Genomic DNA, 24120 nt, shown 5'->3' with positions numbered 1-24120 from the left:
CATCAAGTCCTACACCACCATAACAACTAAACCACTTGCCTGAGCACCACATCTGGTTTTTTTAACACCCTCGGAGACAGCATCTCCACCACCTAGGCAGCCTATTCCAATGTTTCACCACTCCTGGCAAGATAGTTTTTCCACAACCTGAACCTCCCCTGGCACAACTGGAACCCATTTCCTCTTGTCCTACCACTAGTCACTAGCGAGAAGTGGCTAACACCTGAGATGACAACACTGCCCAGTCTCCCTAGAGAGAAGAAAAATGTAAATTATTGATTCTGAGCAGTAGCAGTTTCAGCACAGAGCACATGCAAAACTACAACCCAAAATGTTCTAAATTCGTTTCTGTAAGACATTTTTACTCATGAAGGACAGTGAGGAACAGCCATGTTCCTGAAGCTGTTTTTGTAAGAGGGTTTTCAAAACTAAACATAAAAATCAAACTCAAAACGTGTGTCTGATAAATACTGCTTTCTGTGAGTAAAGCTGGAAATGAGCCCCCCTGCCTGTGATAAGTAATGCTTTCATAAATTCTTGCTTGTTTTGTAACATGTATTTATAGACTAAGCCAGGTATGCACAAGAGCTGAGGCTGCATCTCGCCCATGTAGCAATGATTTTGAGGCCTGTTTGATACAAAACACAAACTGAAATTAGATAATACAGAGCTTGTTTTCCACAGTTTGCAGATGGAACTTACATTTTTCTAATAACACTGCTAAATTATTAGCAAGTTAATAATTTTGCTAAGTAACATTTTAAGACATCTTACAGCTCTTCACTTGAAATTAATTTTGCCATTATAAAACTATCTATGAAATCACAGCATACAAGAAACCAGTCCAGACCAGAAATTGGTAACACCAGTAGAAGTTAAGATGTAGTAATAATTAACACAAAAGACAGGTTTACTGCCTTTTAACTGATGTCAAACCTTTTTGAAAGTGATAGTGTATTTACCCACAGGTCTCTCCTTTCTAGGTAATACAATTGACAGGTTTTTTAATCTAGCCTTTTAGATAAGGATTTCTACACCTATAATCATCATTTCTACAGTCCCTTAGATTGTAGATTGTATAGTTGCTATATACTGTTCTTGAAATGAGGACCCAAAGTGGACACGAGCAGAGCATCTCTAAGCATCAGGACCCACAAACACCTTGAGTGGTAAAGCAGAAATCTGCATTGCACGTACCCAGCAAAATCTGAGCTGACATATAGTGCTACCAGAAGCTCCATAGCTGCCACCACATCACACCACATGAGTCATTTACACATAAGTACAAACTATCTGAACTGGCACACATGGCCCTGTTCCCAGACCAGACCACATGACATGAAATTTAAGCTGGAAACTTCCTCTGTCACCACGTGCTTGGCAGAGCTGCAGCCCCACTGCACCCATCAGAGGCCAGTCCTGGAGCAGAAGGAAGGCTGCAGCTCCTGCTGTCACCCATCGTGTTGAGCAGGGCAAGGTAGGTAGCTCACTGCAAGTGCTTGAAACAGCAGACAGAGGATGATGGGGATAAGTCCCTGGGCAGAACCTCTAATATGGATTCCTACGAAGTGAGTTCTCTCCTTAATCCAGCTTCTAGTATCCATCATTGCTTAATTAAAAAAAGAAAAACAAAATCTAGAAATCTCTTACATTGTCCAGTCTTCCTGGTTAAGTGGAAGCAATTTAATTTTCATCATGTTTGTCATTTTAACAGCTGCTTGCTGCCTTTTTGAGTTAATTGAATTTTACATGTGACAACCAGTATGACCAACAGAGGACAGCATATTCATTTCTTTTAATGATCAAAAGATCCTGAACTTGAAGCTGCCATTCACTTTTTCACTCAGGAAATTAGAGTGACAGGCAGAGTGGAGCAATGTGCCAGAAGTAAGCTAGCTGGTTTAAAAAGGCCTTTTTGCAATCAACTAGAGCTGTTTTGAAATTCCATATGATGACTTCTAACCGGGCAGTACTGCTAATGAAATATTGTGGGTGCACCTCTCTGAAAGCTGGGTTTGTATTTTGAAGTAATTGTTTATTTAGCACTGCAGTAACAGTTACAACATACTCAGGAGTCAAAGCACATTTAGGATTGTCAGGTGAACTCTACTAATTACCCTTCAAAACTGCAGACAGACAAGTCTTGATTAAATGTGAGTATTTATAAAACACTATAGTAAAGCCAGACTCCAGTGTTTTTATGGCATTTGATTTGGAGGCAGTGAAGAGACTGCAATTCATAATGAAATTCAAAGAACAAGCCCAAGGATTTCATCTGGCTGAGGGGAATCGCATTACGGAAATTCAATTAACCTGCAAGAGTTGCACACATTGAAATCTATTATCTTTCCCCAAAAGCTGGCTATTGTAGTTTTGATGGTAACCTTTACTATTCCTGAATAAATAATGCTTTCTTACAAATGCACTGACATCTTCATATAATTATTAACATAAAGTAACATCTTCATCCATTAATGCCTTGCAAACATTTTATTTCTGCTTCCTATGAAATATATCAGATAATGGGTTTTTTTAAAGATATGACTAAGAAAGGACTGGGTGCTAGATACAAACACAAAGCAAATATACAGATTTAGGAGACATGTCAGGAATAACAGTAGCTCTTGAATGTGTGGGTCTCCTGCAAGTCCTCATTTACATTTGTCAGTCAGGGCCTGATCCTGTGGCTTGCTGAGCAGAATTAATTAACAGCTTAAAATATCATTAAGTCAATGGGGACTGATAGTGCTCAGCACTTCTTGGTATTTGGGCCCTTAAGTAGAAGCCAACATATAAATTCCCATTCATGCAAATAACAATATTGCACATGTCTACAGCAATAATATGAATTATACACATCAGTGTAGCATGAAAGATGCAATCCTCAATGGGAGGTTAACACGAACATTAATTAGCACTCCCGTGATACACAGGAGGCTTCTCGTTTGGCCCATTTTTCACTCATATGTGTATTTGTTTTATTTGCTGTGTGCATGGGTCTGTTAGGACAACATGGGGGAAAGCAAATAAAGGAGATAGACATCTATAAACATCAGTAGAAAATGGGCAAAGGGGGTTACTGATTACCTTTCTTCCCACATGAAAATCCTAGATCGCATTGGAGAAACATGAAGTGTTTTACTATTCTTTTTTTTATTTAACCATTATCTGATCAGAGAAGTATGAAACCCACTTTATTGCTCACTTGATTTTTTTTTTCCTGTGCTAGGAGCCCTCTGCAGGAAGCGCAGCTGAATTTCACAAATCTTCCCTTTCTGACGTCTCCCGAATTTCTAGGAATGCCCCTTCCCTGTTACTATATTTGGAGGTAGTTTCTAGGAAAAAAAATAATTTTCGGACGGTCTGGGACTCACCACACCTACTCTCGGAAGACTCTCAGCCCCAGGTCTCCTGGCACGGCCCCCGCAGAGTTGAGGAGCCCACGGCTCGGGCTCAGCAACTCACGGCGCAAGACTCACGGCTTTGTAGCACTGTTGGAGGAATGAGCATGGAGAGGGAGTGGAAAGACGAGAGGTGTCTTTGTGGCAACAATGAGTGAATCTTCTCTAGTTTAATCCTGGTGGCTGCTCTTTTTCTTTCCTTTTTTTTTTTTTTTTCCCTTTGTTTTTTTAATTTTCTTTTTTCCTTTCGCTGCACTTTTTTTTTTCCTTCCTTTTTGAAGGAAGAGGATCTTAAGAAAAAAGACCTCCTGGATATTTTTTTTCCCTTCGCTTCCCCCTCTCCCCCTCCCCTTGATGTGGCCTCTTGTTTAGCTTGTGGCGTGACCGTGATGAAGAAATGTTTCTGGGCGCCTGGCAGGGTGATCTTTTTATGTAATGAGTCAGGATTTTGCCAACAGAAGAAGCCGGCTTGGAGCGAGGACCGAAGGGCTGTCTCCTTTCATGACCGGGAAACTGCCAGGCTAGCGGCTCCCTCTTCTCGGGATCCCCGCTCGCGTCGGGCGTTTATCGATTCACGGCTTGCGGGGGCACGGCCGTGGGGGGCTGACAAGTGGTAAGTTGCGCTCTCCTTCCGCGCCGTCCGCCATCGCACTGCCTGCCCGCCCGTGGGGAGAAGCGTGGCCCCGCGCACGTCCCCGCCGCCTCCGAGGCCCGCAGGTGGGGCCGCCGCCCCGGGCAGCCGGGGCCGCGCCCTGCCGCGGGGATGGGGCGGTTCGGCACCCGGCGGGCACCTGGGCGGGATCCGACCGAGCCGCCGCGGCCGCGGAACGGCGCCTGTGGGACGGAGGCGGCCGCGAAACGGCGCCTGTGGGACGGGGGCGGCCGCGGCGCGGGGCCGCGCATCCCCGGCCCCTTCCCGTCGCCCACCTGCCGCAGGCCGCGGAGGGGGGGCCCGGGCCCGCCTCGCTCCGCCGCCTATGGAGGGGGGGGTGTCTGCGCCCCGCCGGGCACCCTTGGGATCTACAGGTGTTCGCGCCTCCCGGGTGTCCGGCACCGGTCCCCTCCTGGTGCCTAATTGTCTGGGGAGACTTTCGTCGAATACAAATAACTACAAGTAACAGCGGTGATAGGGGTCGATACCTATCGTTTGATGAGCTCGTGAAATGACAGGAAAATATTCTCAGTCATCGCAACCGTAAATAATTAAGTTAATTCCTCTTTCTAAAGGCCACATATTTTATTTTAGCATCTCTACTTAGAGAATTTCCATCAACTTCTCTGCATTTTCTTTTCAAGGTGTATTTGCTGAACACACAGCAGTTCAGCTAGGACAGCATTCTTTGGCACTGTATTTTGATTATAGAAAGCATAGTGAATATAATAATGGCTTTTCAAGCGCAGCAATTAATTGCTTTTAAAGCATTTATCTACTACAGTCATCCAAGTGTAAACTATAATGCTTTTAAACTTGGACGTTATTTAGAAGCTCTGTTGGAATTATAAACTGAGGATTTAGAAAATATGTTCCTTTTGTCTACACATCTCTACTTTTCCTCTCATCTGTGAAAGAAGTTCTTAAACAATGCTGAGGGCAGTAAGCTTTAGACACAGCTGAACATTGAATCTACTACTGTTAGTAGGAAGAGACCTGTTTCAAGTAAAGTGAAAATTTTCTAGTTTAAAGTAAAAAAAATTAGAATAATTTCTATGCAGGCATATCTATGATGTGTCAACATTAGTCTTAAATACAGTGGAACAGATAAACGAGTAAGCTGTTACTTTGAGAAGAAATCATAGTAGGTATTTTGAGTGACAGATCTAAAAAATGTTATGCTGGGGGAGTTCCCTGTCAGATTATAGACACTTAAGGAAGGTGCTGCTTTCTTACTTAATAAATAATATCAATGTGAATAAAACCAAATAGTATCTGCTAGCATTTCCTGCTGTCCAGAATGTGAAGGCATGTGCACTGTGACTTGACTACAGTATCATTTATTAGCCTGAAAATTACCCACTTTATAAGCAGTGATTTTCTCAGTTGATTGGGCATATCTTACAAAGATACTTTACTTACAAATTGAATCTCAGAAGGTTGTGGTTCCAGAGTCGGGGTTTTGGGGGCGAGATGAGCTTATGTTTTATCCAACTGGCCCACAAAGTCCCGCTTTTGGTGGTCACTTTGTTCTGCAAAAGAAACCAGTACGTTATGGCTCTTACAGTGGACATTGACCTTAGTAGTTAACTACTGCTGCACTTAGTAAAAGGCACCTTCAATTAATAATAATATTCCAACTTTAATGTTGTATTCAGCACTAAAAAATGGATAGAAAATACTATAATCCTGAAAGTTAAACACAAAAAGGAAGTTTTCTAACTTTTGGTGGTGTTTTTCTCTTAAAAAGCCAGTGAAAGCCTATGAAGGTTATGTTTCAAAGAGGGGTCACTTGGTTATAGATGAATTGGGACAAAAGGAAGCTAAGTCCCTAGAAAAGACAGGCATCTTAAAACTTGAAAATGTCATAAACACCAGTAACATCTATATTCTTGATCCCCTCCTCAGGTGTTTTGGGTTTTTTTTTCTCACCCTGTTCAGTTTTAATTAACCTCTTTGAGTAGGTGCGTTTTTATCTCAGTTTGTATGTCTAAATCTGTATGATCTGTATCTAAACATCAATTTAAAGATTAATAGTTTTGGTACTGATAAAAGTTGTAGAATATATTTTTATGAGTAAGGGACTGTAAACCTGAACTTGGTAGAGCTCTTTAAGTTAATGTTACTTTATACTTTTTGGTACCACTATCCTAAAGAATCTAAGCATAATTTTTACTTTAACATTATGTAGTTGTACTTTCCCCATGGGATTCTAGTAACTGTTGAAAAATTGTTAGTAGATAAGATGAATTTTCTTGTGTCTTTGAATACACTATACATGTAGTTAAGACTGAATGAAACAAATTACACTCACAAAATATAATTTATAGAATGGCTTTTATACATATGCACACAAAATACATACAGGAGCATCCTCTCAGTTGGTGTAAAAGTGTCTGTCATAGTTTTGACATTTTATGCCAGCTAATCACCTGCTTAAGTTACACATAACCATATAGATATTCACACTGTTGTCACATTATCATTGCAAGTCAGATTTATTTTAAGTGCTGACTTACTCAGACAGAATCAATTTGAGTATGTCAAAAAGACCTGGAAATTGAAGTTACACACTGTTAAAGAGAAGCTGGTGGTACCTGGTGTATCACATGACTACATGCAGTATTTCTGTACTCATGCAAATGGAGCTCATGCTGCATGATCAGGATTTTACTATGGAATTCTGTTTTGCTTTTTTTCTCCACATTTTATAGCAATATAATCACTAAACATACAGAATAGGACCTACCTGCAATAGCACTGCAAGAAATTCTTCATTTGTTTAAGACTAAAATCTAATGTGGAAAAGCTTAGGTGAGAATTGTGCTGCTAAAATGCTTTTAGCTACTATTTTGCATGAAATACTACTGTTCAAAAGCAGCATTTCTGAAAAGGTTACATTTTCATGAACAAATTAAGCTACAAATTTAACTGTAGAATTTTTTAATTTTTGAATTACAGTACTTAGTGTGTGAATACATTCTAGAGCTGTCAACCTGTCAAATATTACAAGTTGTCAGCTTTGAATCAGTTTATCTCCTGTGGTCTCATCACTAGTATTTTGAGAACATAAGAGCAGAGAATCAGAAATTACAATGTAGAACAATGTAAGGATCTTGCTTTAAGGGAAATTAGAAGCAAACTTAAGTATCCAAACAGCAGCAAACATGTTCTCTGCTCTGCTGAAATTGCAGCATTTGCTTCTTACCAACGTATTACTTTAAAGCTCTTAAATTAAACATGTAATTTTATATAGCTGATTTCAGTAAGATGTGTTTTACATAGAGCACTTTGTTAACCAGCTAGTTTTGGATTTTTTTTTTCAAAATAGGTTCTATTTGATTCTCTGTTGAAGATACATGAAATTCACATGCATTTCTTCTAGCACCAATAACCTAGCTGCAGAATTAACAAACTATTTAAATGATTAAAGATCAATGTTAGAGAAAATAGTTACACTTTGTGGGCCTTCCTCATACAAAATTTTTATTTGCATGTATTTCCCATTATTGAGCTTACAGAAAGAACTCCTCTTTGTCTCTAGTGTGCAGCAAACCAGACAATTTTCTACTACTACAGATACCATGCATGTTTAAGTTTTAAATGTATGTTCATTTTATATCTGTTATCCAAATTAATGATGATGAGACAAAACAGTGTTAGATCCCTAAATATCTAGGAAGTAAAAATTTTCTCTTTCCCACACACTGGTTATCCCACAAGGTCTGCATGAAACATGAGGTGGTAGCCCAAGAGCTGAGACTGCTGAAGTGCATTGTGGATCCAGAGCATTAATAATTAAATATCTGGAATTAGTACTATCTTCCTATTTGAAATGAAAAAATAAACTTACAGAAGATAAAGAAGTAGATGGTATGTTTGGAATCAAAACTAATTTTCGCTGGGATAAACCCAATCCTGAATTACTGAAATAATAGTAATTAGAAAAATAATAATTAGAAAGATCAACTCCAATTCCTTACTGCATTTATAATTTATAAAACTGAAAGCCCTACCAGGTATATATTTTAAACTACATTTTAGAATTACTTTTCTCCATTTTTAAGCAAACCTCTAAAAGAAAAATGCTTAATCAGAAGAGGATTATCACATAGCCTGATCTGTTTACTTTTGAAATTTTATTGAAAACAGTGAAAAGATCAGGACCTCTATCAGAGTCCAGTGATACAGTTTGGGGAATGGTTTGTGGCCAGCATTTTGTGAAGCAGGGCCTCAACCTTTGGCATCTCCTGACCTCATGTTGCAACAGAAAGGTTTTGTGACTACCCTCTGATCTAGCCAAAGGAAAAAAAGAGAGGGAGGTAGCGACCCTGAGCTTGGAATCTCATGACCCAGAAAACCTGAAAATTTTGCCTTAGTAAAGTTTACAAAATCCTTCCTATGAAGCTATCCAGAGTTTTTCACTCAAAAATCCTTTATTTGCTTTAAAAAGCATAGTTAGTAGGCTATGAAGAAAAAAAAAAGTTTTTTTATGTCTTTAAAATATTAGAAGAAAGCCATTGAACCATTGCTATCACCTGGAAACTACACCTGTAGTGGAAGAAGTGGTAGAAAAGTGGTTGTATTATTTAAACTGCCAAATCCTCTTCAGACCATGCAGCCTTAGACTATGAAGCTTCTGGTGAAATTCATTTAAGGCATCATTTGCCCTGTTTGCAGTGCACAGCAGTTATTAATTACACAGATTTCTTGTTGCAATGTCATGCACTTTTCTTGAACAATATAAATGTTTAGAGAATTTGCATAAGCATGAAAAAAAGCAGCAAAGAATCAGCTTTTCTTGCCTGTTGTCAAAATACCCAAATAATTTATGTTTACAAGATTTCAGCACAAGGGCAATATTTATGTAGGCGACTTGTGAATGGATAGGTGTTATGCAGCTTGTGGATTTTTCAGGACATTTCTACAGCAAGTACAGAATAAATAAAGATACTAGAAATAGAAACACATCTAATCACTGAGGCAACTTCCTTGGTGAGCTAGCCAAATATGATTACATATTAACAGTTGGTTTCAGGATTCCTGACTCCCTGTTGGACATAAGGCTCTTCAATTATCAACATTGTATTTTTCACACAGAATCATAATTCTCTACAGACAGGCACTGGAATTTTAAAATACATCTTTTTCTTTCCCTGTTTGGAGCACACCTGCTCCTAGCTGAGCTCAAAAGAGGTCTTAAAAATTATGCATCTATCTATGTGATTTCCTAATATTCTGAATGCTCACATATCATTGATACACATTAATAACTTTAAACAAACTGTTTTAATCTTTTCAGTTAATAGTGCTGTAATATTTTAATTTCACTGTTAATGGAGGAGACTACAATCCACTACTGTAATGCAATATCGATGCATTTTTTCTATTTTAAGTATCTCTGTCTCTGTCAGCCCAAATCCTTTACTGGAATTGCCTTTCTATATCAACTGATACAAAACAGCTGCTAGACAACAATTTTTTTAAATAATAGTTTTGGTTTGTAGGTCATGATAAGAATTAAAAGAAAACAAAAAGGCAAAATGCGCTCTATCATCTACAACAAGGCATGTATAAATGGTTTTAGAAAAGGGTGACAAAAATAATTCAGTATGTCTCAGGATTAGTCCACAAGGGTCAGTAAAAATAACTGAATGCAGTAATTTTACTAAGGGGATATTTCTATTTCTTATATATTGCTACTGTTAAAAAATGTGTATCAGTCAGCATAATCCAGATCTCTGCTTTGATGCTGCTGTTGGCATAAAACCTCTCTTGTAATAAAATGTCTGTTTTGTGTAACACAGACTGCACACACCTCAGTCAGTAGGTGCCTGGATGCTGGTGTAAGTCAGCAGTATCTCCACTGAAATCACTGGACCTACATCAAGAAATGAAATTGAGATCACAGTAAAATTTCTGAAACCTGAGGAAAGAACTTGGTTCATTTTTTGTATTACACCATGAGCAAACAAAGAGCAAATGTTAATACACACAGCACACCATGTTAAATAATATATGAAGAACTGAGCATGCTTTTTCAACAGTATTACTACATTTTCTGTGTTATGCTAGAAGAATCCATTTAAGAATATAGGTGCTATTTAGTGTGGATTATTTTAAAAGAGTAACTTTTAACTACACATTTCAACTTACATATCTCTTAGAAAATGAGAGATGTAGGTCAACAGTTAATGATGATTATATTATTTTACTTTTTGCTTTTTTGGGAGCTGAAAGAACAAACATTGTTCTGGATTCTCTGTGCTTTATGTGTAAAGTTTTTAGCTTCCCAATACTAATGCTTTTTGTCTTGTATTACCTGCTTCAGAATTCACTTTGGTGAACAGAACCTTCATACAAAATAAATGAGTTAGAGGCTGTTTGAAAAACTACAATTTTCCTGTGCAGTGGACTTAGAAGAAACTATGAAATCCTGAATTATTGTTGGAAAATTGTTCTAACTTAAAAAAAAAAATTCTTTTTAGTTTTCTTCTTGATTTTCCACAGCATTCACCACTTCCTGCATGGCTCTTTACCGCAGGGAAAATGAGGGACTTTTGGGGGCAGATGTGTTTCCATTACACTATCATAATGCCCCTAAAAATCCTTATTGCTCTTGCAGTATTCTTCTGTGTTGCTGGGAGTGATGTGAACTACCTGAAGACCTAGCTTATAAGTGCTGCTTTTCTGTAAAAATACTTTAAAAAAAAAACCACTGAGTTTTATCTTGCTTATCTTATTTTTAGTTGTGTTTACTGTTGCTTAAAATATAAATGGCAAGATATGCAACCACCTGTCGGTAAACAAATGTCGTAAGTCATAAATCTAAGGGACATGTTGATAACTGTTTGATATTATGAAGAGGAATATATTTTTGCTTAAAAGTGAGAGCTTCACTCTTTTCATATGATTGAGTTGTTTTTAACATGAGAATTTAGTGTGTATGTCTGAAAATGGCAAAGATGTTGCAAGCTGATTCTAATAACCGCTATAGTGGACCCCCCTTTGAATATTAAGCACTTCTAAGAACATCCATCAGGCTATTTATCAACCTGATAGACAGGCCAGTACTTTCAATTAAATGCATATACAAAATCAAATCAAATTTTCATGCAGTCTCAAAAACCTAAATTTACAATTAAACATAGAAAAGTCACTGTGGGTTCTGTGTTTATTCAGCTCGAAATGTCTCTGTGTGGGCATACCTCTAGCTGGGGTTTTTGAGGAAGGAAGGATGGCAGAGACCATTGGGAATGCAGTTGTGCTATGGCTCCTCTCTCTACTCCTCTGGGTCAGTATGAGAGATCTCCAGGACTTGTCTCTCAGGCACAGTATATTCCTGCTAGGTGGCAGGTTCCCCTGGAAGCTGAAGATTTCCACAAGTTCTTGAAGGAAAAAGCAGAATATATAAATGTCTGGATATCGCAGCAGAACACAAATAATCAGTTTGATATGTGAAGTGCTGTTAACATTTATTTCAGAAGATGTGTGCAGGACAGTAGTATAATTGTTTTATGTTAAATGAACCCTTGACTTCACTAACTAGCTTAAAATAAATAATAGATACACAGCATCACATCATCCCTTTGACAGTGTCTCCTATCTTTAAATAGACTTCAAAATATTTGGTGATACAGGAAAGAAACTAGCTGGGTAGATTCCCCACCCTTCACCCCTTTTGTGGTAAAGTTTAATCGTCCAGGAAATGCTCTTCTTTATTCTGCTTAAAGAGTGTTTCTCATTTTTCAGGCAGGAAAATCTTACAGGTTGAGTCATGTTCTATAGGTCACAAAGCAGGCTTGCTTTATGACTTGAACCCAGAACTTTTGATGCCCAGATAAATACCACAACAACATGATAATTACTTTCTAGAAGGACATTATGAGCCTTATTGCACAGTATTGCATTTCCAGGTCCAAACATGCTGGCATATGCATTTCAACATAAAACATTTCAACATTTTAACAGAATTTCAGATATATGTATGGACAGAAAGCAGCAGAAAAACTAGGCATTATGTTTATTCTAAATTTGCATCTAAATAGTGCAGTGTCTCTGTTTGGACTACTGACCACAAGATGATTTCTAGCACCTGACATAACCAAAAGGCGTTGGAACATACACGGGTGGAAGAATTATGCAACCTTTTAAATTATGAAGGTTACTTACATGATACTAGATTCACTGAATTATTAATATTATTAGTAAAGTTTTTTTGCCATCTGTGTGCATGTTCAGCAAACTTTATATTTCCCCATAACCCTCATAGCTAAAGACTCTGCATCTAATTGAAAGTTTTTAAAAAATAATTGTGAGACCACACATGTGCTATCAAGTTCTGTAATATGAAGGATCAGTGTGGAAAGTACTACCAGAGCTACAAATTCTGTCACCTTTATAAAGGCCTGGGATTTTAATTACTTACAAAGTCTTTGGGGGGCTATGCTAGTCACAATACTATATAAAGAATACTATGATAAATTTGAGCAGTAAAACTGATCTGATTTCATATTTGCTGTTTGTTACAATCTTACCTTACATGTAATCTGTTAAGGTTATCAGTGTTTTTTCCTAGCTTAAGCAATCTTTAATAAATTTTCTGCATGATTAATTTGTAGATGGAAATGGCTGATTCTTAGCTACGTATCATTTTATACACATACATGCTGTAGCAGAAGTCAGATTCCCTCTGTACAGGTGCTCTGTAAATATGTAAAAATGTATTTCTTATATGACACTGCTATCAAGAAAAATATTTGCTTAGACCTAGAAATCCTGATATTAAATTCAGGGAAGGGAATCAAAATGACTAACACTATATTCCAGTCCCTTTTATATCTAATAGGAATCATCTGTCATTTTTTACACATTTTTATCACCGAATAATAAACACTAGAACATGAGAGCCAAGCACATGGTTTGAGATGTGTACTTAAAACTCAAATTAAAATACTTGCTTCACATTGTTTATTTTAAGAATTTACATTATATTGGTTTGAAACAGTGTACCACAAAAACCTTTGGATCTGATATAGCCCCAGAGGAAGGACTGCAAAACTCATCTCTAATACTCTCCACTGAAGCTAAAAGCATTTTTCTGCAAATAGGCTGTTAGTAGTTTTCATTATTTAATATTTTGCATAAGACAATATTGCTGTCTGGTTGATTTTTAAATATGAGCAAAGCAAGGATTTATATGAGGCTTTTCTTAGGGATTTTGATTTATTTTAATTATGGGATGAAGAGTCATTAACATGAGCCAACAAATTCACATCGTTGTTCTGAAAGGTAGCACAGTAGCAACTAGGTAAGACTTTGCAAATAGAATTTCCACAGTGAAAAGATATTAGATATTTATGTGCCAAGAAATGAGTAATACAAAAATACTTCCATTCTTTTACAACATGGAAGAGCATTAACAGAATTTAAGTTTTTTATTATGTATAAAGCTTATGTCATTACCAGCTGTCTCGTAACAGAAATTAAAATAGCAGAAAAGACATGCAGTTTTAAATAGGCTGAATAACATAAACCAGTCTCATTTATGTATTGAATAAGACCATTATATCAATTTCTGAACATTACCTCAATTATTATGTTATTTAGAAAACAGAACTTGGCTCATCCATTTTAATAATTTTATCTCATTGAGTGTTAAATAGTTTCCTAATGTATTAAGATAGTATCAATTCTGCTTCAGTCAGTACTGAGAGGATACCAATGCAGGTCCCTGTGCCATCACCTGCAGGGCCTGTGCATCAGTATCTGGATGCAGGAAGCAACACTGTTCCTGGGACACAGTGAAGCTGCTCCAGAAAGCTCAGATAAGGCATCTAGTTTCACTCTGTGTTAGAGAAAGATGTAGGAAAGGGAAAAGCTATAGCAAACAGAGCAGCAAGAGGGAAATCAATCACCAGGTGCTGTTTGTAAGTCTATAGAATAAAGACCTAAGCAAGGGTAAAGGAAGCAGGCAAGTATTCATGAAGAGCTGGAATGCTCCTTAAATGCTATGTTATGGAAGCAGAAATACATACAAAAATCAACTCCATTAATAAATGGTCACTAATTTCTCAGTTAACCTAAACTGTTTCAGACTTTGTTATTTTGTTGCCATTTATGGCTGATTAAATATATGAAAATGGGTTTGTTTTCCTTTTCCTTCTATTTTAAATATATATAAAGATTTTCACTCCTAACTGTAAACCACCCGTGCCAAGATTCCAACTGAAGTGGATCTTTATTGTTGTATTATAAATAAATGCAAATTCAAATTATGTAGTAGAGTGCTGACATAATCTGTTATAGCTGAAAGATTTGCCAGTGTGTATACAGCAGAGAAATACAAGGAGTCACAAGTTAATAGAGATCATTAAAAGAAATCACACCTTTCATAATCATGCTTTCATCAAGACAATAGGACCTATTTTACACAACCAATTAAAGCAGAATCTGAAATATTTGGAGATGATTATCTTATCCAGTAGTTAGACATGACAAGTTATATAACCTGATAAATAATCTACTGAGTGACTCCAGTTCTTAATCAAAAGTGGGTTTTTGCTGACTTCTGGGTTGTTTGGTGTTATTTAGGAAAAGCAGCTTAAACATTTCCCTTACCTTTCCAATGACAAATTATATTTTGAAAATCCTTTAAAAATCTATACCCTTGCTATGACTGCTTGAGGCTTTTGGAGATCGCAGTAGTGAGAAAAGCATAAACATCTAACTAGATGCAGCAGGTTACTTTTTTTCATCAGAGGAAGCACTAAAATATTCATTTGCAAAGCCAGGGAATCTCTGGTAGTCATTTTTGGAGTTCTAAACTAATCCGTAACAAAATTATCCCATGACTGGAGCTGGCAGAAAGAAGAACCAAGTGTGTCCAGAAGACCTTCAGATGGCAGTTTGAAGCCAACATAGATTCAGTGACCTACTCTGGACTAATATTCAAGTAATCTAGATTCAGTATCTTGATAATTCATACAAAATCATCTCCTAAATGAATTCTAACTTGTACCAGAATTTCACAACAGTATTATTTTAAAACTCTGTGTATGTCGAAAACCAAAAAGGAAAATAATCCCCTTCTTAGAATGTATCTGAAATAAAAATTGTGGAGTTTTTATTTCAGTCTCAGCATTAGGAGAAGGATGTTGCAAATTCAAGAGGTTCTGGATTCAAGGTCTGAACCCTGATTTGCCCTCTAGCCAGTCACAGGAAGGTGCAAAATGCCTTCATTAGAACCTGAGCAAGATAAAGTACTGTGTGCACTTCAAATTGCATTGAGCCCAGTACAATTTACTAATTTGAAAATGTGTTTTAATTGGGAATAGTAGGCCAGAACAAGCCAGCTCTGGCCTTAAACATAGTATCTTTCTGTACCAGCTCTATTCCTATCTCCTCCTTTGCAGATCATCCAGTTAACTAACAGTAAATTCCAAGAAGCCACAAAAAAACTCAAACCCCAAAACCAGAGGTAGCACCTTTTCAAGACCCTCCTGCTAGCACGTAAAGACTGAGCCACAGCTGCAATTTCCTGATAAGATACCTCTGCCAACATCCCCATATGGTGTGTGCAAGTGGAAAAATTACACCAATTAGTTAGTAAAAGCCTCTTGATTTTCTCATAAAGTGGGACACTCATTCCATCATGTCCGGTACCATGTTGTGTGGTGAAAGCACACCTTTGCAGGGGCTAAGGGGACAGTGCCCTCTGGTAGGACCCTGTGGGTGTGGTGGGAGGCTGGAAGATACCAGTCCCCACCTGCAGGGCAATACTGGGCTCTGGCCTTTGTGTTGCATTGCACTAGTTGGGACAGCAAGCAGATCACACTTGACCTTTCTTATTGCTCTTTTATGTGCCTGGTTTTATTGAGTTTTCCTCAGATGTTGCCTACAAGATAGCAAAAAATGGTGAATTGCTGCATTATGAGTTTCATCTTGCCTAACTCCCTATGAAAATGTCCTTTGTCATTGTTAATAATGGGAGTGAAAAACAGCTTATAGCTTGGATCCTGCACAACAGATAAGCTGCTTAGCTACACAGTTTTAACTGATCTCACTAGGAATTAATATCAGCAGAGCAGTATATTTGAACACTAAATTCTGCAGAGTGTATGACAATACCTGTAACAGCAAGTTCATTTGATTGCACAAACAAGTCAGCATCTCTAGTGAAGCATAATATTGGATGGTATTAGTGTTATAAATATATGTATACATATATAAACATATTCCAAGGATGTATTCTCACCTTTTATTTATATCACAGAGAACAGAAAAATGTATTTCCCCTTTCTACCTATGGAACATTTTAAAACACTTCAGTATTTTATGCTAACGTACCAGAATACAGCAGTGTACAGTGGTAACACGTGGACTTTTAAACAGAGCTGGGAGGTAGGGACTGTTTCTGTTCAGTGATTCTACACCTGGTCTATATGTTTAACATACAGGTGTTAAAAGATTGGAAAAAACAAATAATAATTGAAGGTGCTGTACCTTATTTTGGAAAATTTTTAGTATTTCAGGCTATGGACAACTATTACCTATCTTTAGCATTAGGAATATCAAAAAACACTGTACTGAAAAAAGGCATGTAAATGAAAAAGAGAACAGAGCAAACCAGAGTCTCTTTAGACAGCAGGACACTTGCCAGCTGCTTTTTCCAGGAACTTCCAGTTCTGTGCCTTGCTTTGAGTGTGGCAAAAAGATAAACATGTTCTTGTTGCAAGTTAACAAACACTGCCATGCATGACAGGTGATAAGCTCTATCAAGAGTCATATCAGGAGTTTATTAGTTCATTTGAACAAGACAGAAGTGTGCTGGAAGTTCTGAAATGCGCTGAAAAATGAAAAACAATTGGTCAGGGCTCCAACTGCTCTGCTGAAAAATAGTTTTCTATTCTTAGCAACTGAAGCTTTCACTGCTAAATTTTAATTCTGTTTTTGCTAAATTCCTCAATGTGTCTGCCTCCTTTGCACACCTTACACCACTGCATTGTGGTTCTGTATCTTGAAGTGGTACAAATACAGGAGTCTACACTGACAAGCAACTATGCAAAAGTCATTGCACAATAGGAAGAATTTGGCTTAGTGATTTCATCAGATTAAAAATATAAGTATTTTCTTCTCTATCTTTTCACATTAACTGTGGATGTTGGAATCCTGTTTCCATGGTTTTGCCCTTTGTAATTACTGAAAATACTGTGTATTTAGGTACAGTACAATATAGGTGCTATGCTGGGTTCTCCTGCACACCTCCATCTAGCACCCAAATTCTTGCCTATTTTTGTGATGTATGTATGTATGTCTATATGCTTTAGAACAAATTGGTAGTGTCTGACTCTTGATATTGTCACCAAACTTGTGTTTGTGGTAAGGCATGCCCCAAAATTTTATTTTAAAAAAATTATTAAAAATCCAGCTGTATATATCTCTAATGTCACATTTAGTTACCTTTTGGTAATGATATGCAGCATAATATAGACCAGGAAAAATAATGCATAGATAATGCCTCATGATTTAGTATCAAGGTTTAATGGCAGAAACTGGCAGCAGGTATATTAATCATGGATGATAAAAACTTAAGGAAAAAAGTCTTCCTAGGTTGCAGGAAGAGACTTCTATCCTATGCTCTAAAAACTTTTTTGCATCATGTATTTTATTGAGCAGTGATTTTAGAAAAGTTTTTTTTTTTCCTTGCAAAAGTATCCATACTATTTTTATAGCCCCTTTCCCTACTAAGACAGGCTTTTAAGCACCACTGAAATCTCTGGTATGCCAATTTTTGCAGCTCTAGGGAAATAACAGTAATACAATCTGGAGAAAACTGAGACACGTTTTGCCTGGAAAGTGTTGTTACACTCTGTCAAAGAAATACAAGGAACTTATTTTAATATCCTGTCTCACAACATGGGGTAAGAGGGACAAGAAAGTTAGGATGGGTAGATGAAATGTATACTTTAGCTAGATGTGACCAGTAACCAGAGGGCTAATATTTTCAGTTATTTGTGAGACTTCAGTGATTCCCAGATGCCTGAAGTAGGGCAAGGATGAGGACTAGGAGTTTCTTCTGGATTTGATGGTTGCCTGGCACTGTGGAATGTAGATACCTTTGCCCATTTGTATGAGAATTGTGTCCTTTCACTTGGTTTCCCACTGGGAGCTCACAACTGAATACATAGACAGTCTTTCAGGACTTCCTTCCTCCTTTATTTAGTGCACACACAGAGCAGATGCATGTGCAGGATGTTTATTGAAAGGAACAGAAAAGTTTTACTCTTCCAGCAACAGAAAGCTCACGAGAGTGTCACAAATACATGGACTACTTGGTGAAAGTAAACATGCTTCTGTCTGTCTTTAAGGAGAAAGAGCAAAAGCTTTTTTTCCTCTGTATTCTCAGACACTGAATAACATTCTGCTGCAACACAGAAATTGTTTGTGTTCAGATGCTTAGTTTCCTTGAAAACATAAACAGTTTTCTTGGTAGCATATTTATTCACTATATTGGTCAACTAGAGGCTATTATTTTTCAAACTGAACTACTGTCATGCTCATAGCACAGAAGTATTGCTACTGGCACACTAGATATTTTCAATTAATTAAGTTAATATGGTCAATAATTTAATAAACTAATACTTTTAAATTCTTTATTAAACTCAGTTATTTAATTGTTTATCCTGGTTTCTTCTGACCCTCAGGTCTATAATATAAAAACTTAATCAACATACTCTACACTGACATGTACATATGAATTCAGGTAAGTAAGTGTTACAGCTTCATAAAACAGCACACTGAAATCAGATGTCTCTTGATACAGGATATAGTTTCACTCTTTTAGCAACCAGGCTAAGAGTAGCTCTAAAAGATTCCAATCTAGTAAGCAAAAAAGTGAGCTATCTATCGAGAAAGCCTCTGAGGTATAAATTCCAATTTAAGTCTTTTGTGAGGTTAATAACTTCTGTGAATGCAATGGAATTCCTCCTGAGTGTTTTAATGTTTCATGGCAGCAGACCTCTGTATCATGATAATCTGTTCTGTGATAATCTGTTACAATAATTGGCAGATAACCCACATTATGAAACTACTGTACCTTGACCGTGGCATGAAGAAAGCTGGATGTCAATTGATCATCCTTTCACAGGATTTTTAACTCTGGTTCAAAGGAAATCACATGGGCCTGTAACATAAATAAAAACCTGTGAGAATGCAGAGGCAAAGAAGGAAAGTGCAGGTTTAGCCCACTGGCTGCTTACAGGAACAAGACAATGCATAAAGAATAAAGTGTCTTACAACTTCACACCAAAAACCTTGCTGCAGGTATCAAGATAAATAGATCACATATGGTAAACAGACACACCATACACAGGTAGCATTTTTCTTACAAGGTGCAAGAATATTTTTTCATATTTTGTGCAAAACCCCAAAATGGCCATAAGTGACTAATAAATCTAAGTTAAGATGGAGAAGAATATTGTTTGATAACATTTGTCTTATGTTTGGTCTCAAAAAATTAATATTTAGGGTAGGATGAAGTTCATATATCATAAAAGACCAATTATGAAGCACTTCAGACTCATTATGCTGCCTAAAGGAGGTCTCAATTTCATTTTTGTCATCAGGTTATATCAGCATGGGTTAGGTTTCTCAAAACAAGTATCATCTTTCAAGAAGGAAGACTGATTTAGACATAAAATTTGACCTGGATGATCTTAAATGTCTTGTTCAATTTTAGACTAATGAATGGGAAACTTGTTACTTGTTCTGTTACCCTGATTTATTAAGTCTACAGAAAAACCAAGAATCATATGGGCACTAAGGCAAGCAGCAGTATTATGCCAGGTCATATCAACTGAAGTTTTGGCTCTGCTTGTCTTGCACCCTAGGAAACACCTTAGCACAATTCAGAAGCAATCTCTCTTCCACAGAAACATGTCAACAAGCCAGTTCTGGAGTATCTGATACAGATGAATCTTAATCTCTTGGGACTTCTTCCAGAAATAGTAAAGGGGACAGACACATAGTATTATATCTGCACGTTAGCTTTACATGGAAATACAAGGCAGTGGAAAGAGAGCTAGAAAATACTTCATGGTTTTTAACTGAGAGATATTTGGATTTAGAAAAATAGGTAACATCTGAATGCAACATGTATTTAAAAATAAGTTTACTTTTTCAGGAAAAAATTACAGATAATTCAATATTTGTTAAACTATTTTCCTTACCTAATATTTTTATTACAATTTATAGTTATTATTTTTTCTTTTAAAAAATCAAGTCTTTTTAAATATTTGAGACACATTAGAGTTAGATTCATTAGTCTTATCAGATCTAAATCGTGCAGTTACATCCAAGCCTTTTTACACCAGAATGTAGATTCACTACTAATACATAATGAATAGCAAAGTAAGTCAGAAATAGGACTTTTAAAAGAAAAGCTAAAGCAGTCTTGTATTTGCCTCCATTTGATGTAATCCTGAAAGGCTGTATAAATAATTATGCTCATTTAAGACAATGCTCTGTTGTCTCATTTTCACTTTGTTCATTTTGATGTAGTATTTTTACAATAACTACCAGGTCAAGAAGATTAAGGAGCTTGTGATTTCCACTGGTGAGGGCAACCACAGAAACTTGGGGCAGGGAAGAAGAATGGCTGATTTGTTGGAACAACCCTGTGGTTTTCAGGAAAACACTCTTGCACAAGAAACCTGTTGCCAAAATGGAATTTGTGTAACTGTTCCAACTCCATCTGCATCTTTTAAAATTATTAAATAAGTGAATGAAGAAATACCAGAATTATTTTGTCTGTAAATTAATACGAGTATGTAAAAATTTGCTTTCACAAGTTGTTTTATTTCTATATGCAGTCAAGTTAGCATTATTCTTCTATAGTCAACTCTTGCTTCTGTTTCTTTGATTCTTTCACACTAACAGAAAAGACATGCAGTAGCAAAATGCCAGTAGGGATTTGCATAATGCCAAGTTATATCACATCTCAATTTACAATACAATTTGTAAAATGTCAAGGTACATGGCATTGTATTGAATATTACAAGATATGTTTAGTGTCCAAAAGATTCCTAATTACTCATAAATATTCATACACAAATTATATTCAGATAACATAAAAATTATGGTCTCTACAATGGATTTCACAATTCAAATTCTGATTTCAAATTCTTGCTTCTTTGCACACACCCACCATTTCAGTACTTTACAAAAGCTTCTGAAAACTTAAATTTTGAGAAAGAACACTTGTCAGCAGAAGATACATGTTTTCCAGGAGTGATAGTAATTCCATAGAGTTCTCTAATGAATTAAAAAAAATACATAGTATGAATGCAACTGAGACATAACTCATGGAAGGCACCAAGCCATTGTTGGAAAGGTGCTATTTAGTTGTGCTTATAGCTTATTCACTTCACATAAACCCATACAGAATTCTGTCCCCTACATTTAAAACTTAGAATTTCCATACTGGGATTGTTTTAAAATTAAAAGAGATGTGTGTTAGTTAGCCAGGCACTGATAGTCAGACTTGAAATCCTGGAATTAGGAATCAGTATTTCTCTATTAATAAAGCTCCAAATCACATGGGGTAGCAAAAAAAAAGGGATCTTCCCAAACCAAGGCAACAAATGGTCTATCAGAATCATTCTGTAAGTACATGCTGCTTCAGTATGCAGTTTTTAATCATTAAAAAGAACAGTCTTTGTAACTTGAAGATTAAGACTTTAACGAGAATTTTTGTGAATGTATTACTTCCCTGTTAAAATACTTGGAACACTTTCTTAGTCCTAGTAGAGCAGCAAATGGAATGTAAAGATTAATGGAATTGAAATAGTAAGAGCCCTCCTCCATGGAAAAAAGTACTACAGAGATGAATGGCAAGTTATCTACAGAAAACTGTAAGTAGAATATTAGAAGGAACTCCTACAGAGTCTGACTAATTTAATCCTTACTGAAGTAACAAATTTTACAAATTTCACAAATCCTTATTAGATCATTTTTTCTGCAATGGGAAGTACGTTGTCTGTGCTTCTAGGGCTGAAATACCCATTTCTACTTGACTTCCAGATTTAAAGCCATATTAATTGTTCTTACCTTTAGCTTAGATCTAAATTAAAAAGGGATTAAAATAATAAACATTTCAGAATACAGGTAACGTACTGTACCTGGTTCTGCCTCACTGCAACAAATGATCATTTAAGGAGCAAGACCTAATTATAATCTCTGTGTCTATATATAAACATATATAGACATAATGATTTGATTTAGTAGATGCAATGGTAGTAGCCCTATCTATAGAATCTACTTTTTATGGCTGTAGTGTGACTTAACAATATACCCCTCCTAAAGATGGTAATGTAATCTTGTAGAATAAAAGAGAGATGAAGAGAAATAGTGTGACATGTTATTCCAGATAATATAAAAAATATTAATAGAGGTTACAAATACAAGGATACTTGCATCAAATGCACAAAAGCATTTTAAATAAAAAATGCCTCGTTTTCTTACCTTAAAATACTACATTTATACATTCTCCCTGTTCACCAAGTGAAATTTCCTTGGTGTATTTCCTTTTAACAGCTATTTCTCTATTTCTGAGCAGTAGCTAATACTCAGTTTGTAAAAAAAAAGAAAAAAAAAAAAAAAAAGGTGAGAGAGAGTGTTAGGGATTGGCAGAGACAGCAGAGATTTTCTTTGTGTTTCTCTCACCACATCTGAAATGCACTACCACATCATAGGCTTTTCCAAAAAATAACAGCAAAGACTCTGTCAAAGGGTAGGTGACTGGATAGACTCTGGGGTATGGTGTCAAATCTTTTGCCACATATGGCAGAAAGAAAAAAAAGTTACCATCTGGAACACACAGGCTCCTGTTTAGAAACACTGCATGGTTGGTACCCCTTCAGCAGTCCTTTTTCTTCCCTACTTAATGAGTTCTGTGACTGGTTCTGCAAGTAAGAACCAGCAACCCCTGGTAGGGCTGGGTAAGGAAGTTGCCCAGTGCCTGCTTACACATTGTTAATTTCTTTTTAAGTTCAAAGATATTCAAATGCCAGCTCTCATTTCAGAATGTGAGAAAACTACATCTATGCCACACTCAGCAACAAGTTACATGCAAGAACAAAGTAAATGTAATTAGAAGCAAAATAAAGGGTTCTTTTTAGTATAACACTTTAGATGCATTTTCCTTTATTCTTTTTAGTATAACACTTTAGATGCATTTTCCTTTATTCTTTTTAGTATAACACTTTAGATGCATTTTCCTTTATAGTATAATAACAGCAAATAACAAAATATATACTGAAAGCTAACCACTGAGGCACATATAGACTGGAAGTTGAAAATGTTAAATCTTAATTTGAAATGAGAAGGCAAAGTCAGAATTACATGATCAGCTTCAGAACATTTACAGACGTGCACATTAAAAAACAAGATCTAAAAACTTTTTTTCTTTTCAAGATTCTAAGCAAATAAATCAAAAGTTACATTATTATTATTATTCCAGTCGTAGAAATGGAGAAATTGAAGTATTGAAGCTGACTGACTTTGTCAAGTCAATGTTTCCTCTTAGAAATAGGATTAGATTTCATGTCATCACTCCAAATCTTGCATCCAGTCTTCTAGCATTGACTATGTATCATAATATGATTCATGTTCATGTCTTTGGTTTCAAGTAATTAACACCCAGGGAAAAGCAATTTCCTGAGTATCAGGCAAATGACTAAAAATTTCTTAAGGAAAACATAGCTGTCGAAGACCTAACATATCATGTTACAAATCTCATCTTTACTGTTTGTCAGGCATAATCTGATCAATCTCTCCATTTCTATGATACCAACAGTTTGCCAAATCAGCCATTTCCCTACACACTGAGTATTGCTAGCTCCTAAATGTATACTGTCCACTTCCATCCCTGATTTCTGTCTCAGTTATTATTTTACTAAAGATAAGAAAATCCCATTTTTACCACTGGAGAGTCAGGCTGCTTAGGTCACAAGATTCTCTTGGCTTAATCCTTGAGTATGAATCATGAACTTGCCCTAATAAGTACTG

General features: G+C 36.5%; 2 long non-coding RNA genes across 3 annotated transcripts; one reads left to right on the top strand and one right to left on the bottom strand.

Moving 5' to 3' along the window:
* The first annotated feature begins 1316 nt into the window (after positions 1–1316).
* Positions 1317–20691, top strand: LOC115599144. The gene is made up of 4 exons (XR_003988169.1): positions 1317–1477; positions 3230–4014; positions 18759–18817; positions 20635–20691. It is a non-coding gene; the product is annotated as an uncharacterized LOC115599144 (long non-coding RNA).
* Positions 4522–20712, bottom strand: LOC115599143. Of its 2 annotated transcripts, XR_003988168.1 has the most exons (6): positions 20632–20712; positions 19151–19237; positions 11262–11441; positions 9872–9934; positions 5476–5585; positions 4522–4747 (listed from the first exon to the last, which is right to left on the bottom strand). It is a non-coding gene; the product is annotated as an uncharacterized LOC115599143 (long non-coding RNA). The 2 variants fall into 2 exon arrangements; XR_003988167.1 differs by having other exon boundaries at positions 4522–5585.
* Between the last annotated feature and the right edge of the window lie 3408 nt (positions 20713–24120).

This window comes from Calypte anna, chromosome 14 (genome assembly GCF_003957555.1).
Source record: "Calypte anna isolate BGI_N300 chromosome 14, bCalAnn1_v1.p, whole genome shotgun sequence".
Lineage (NCBI taxonomy): Eukaryota > Metazoa > Chordata > Aves > Apodiformes > Trochilidae > Calypte > Calypte anna.
This window is presented reverse-complemented; position numbering and strand designations above follow the sequence as displayed.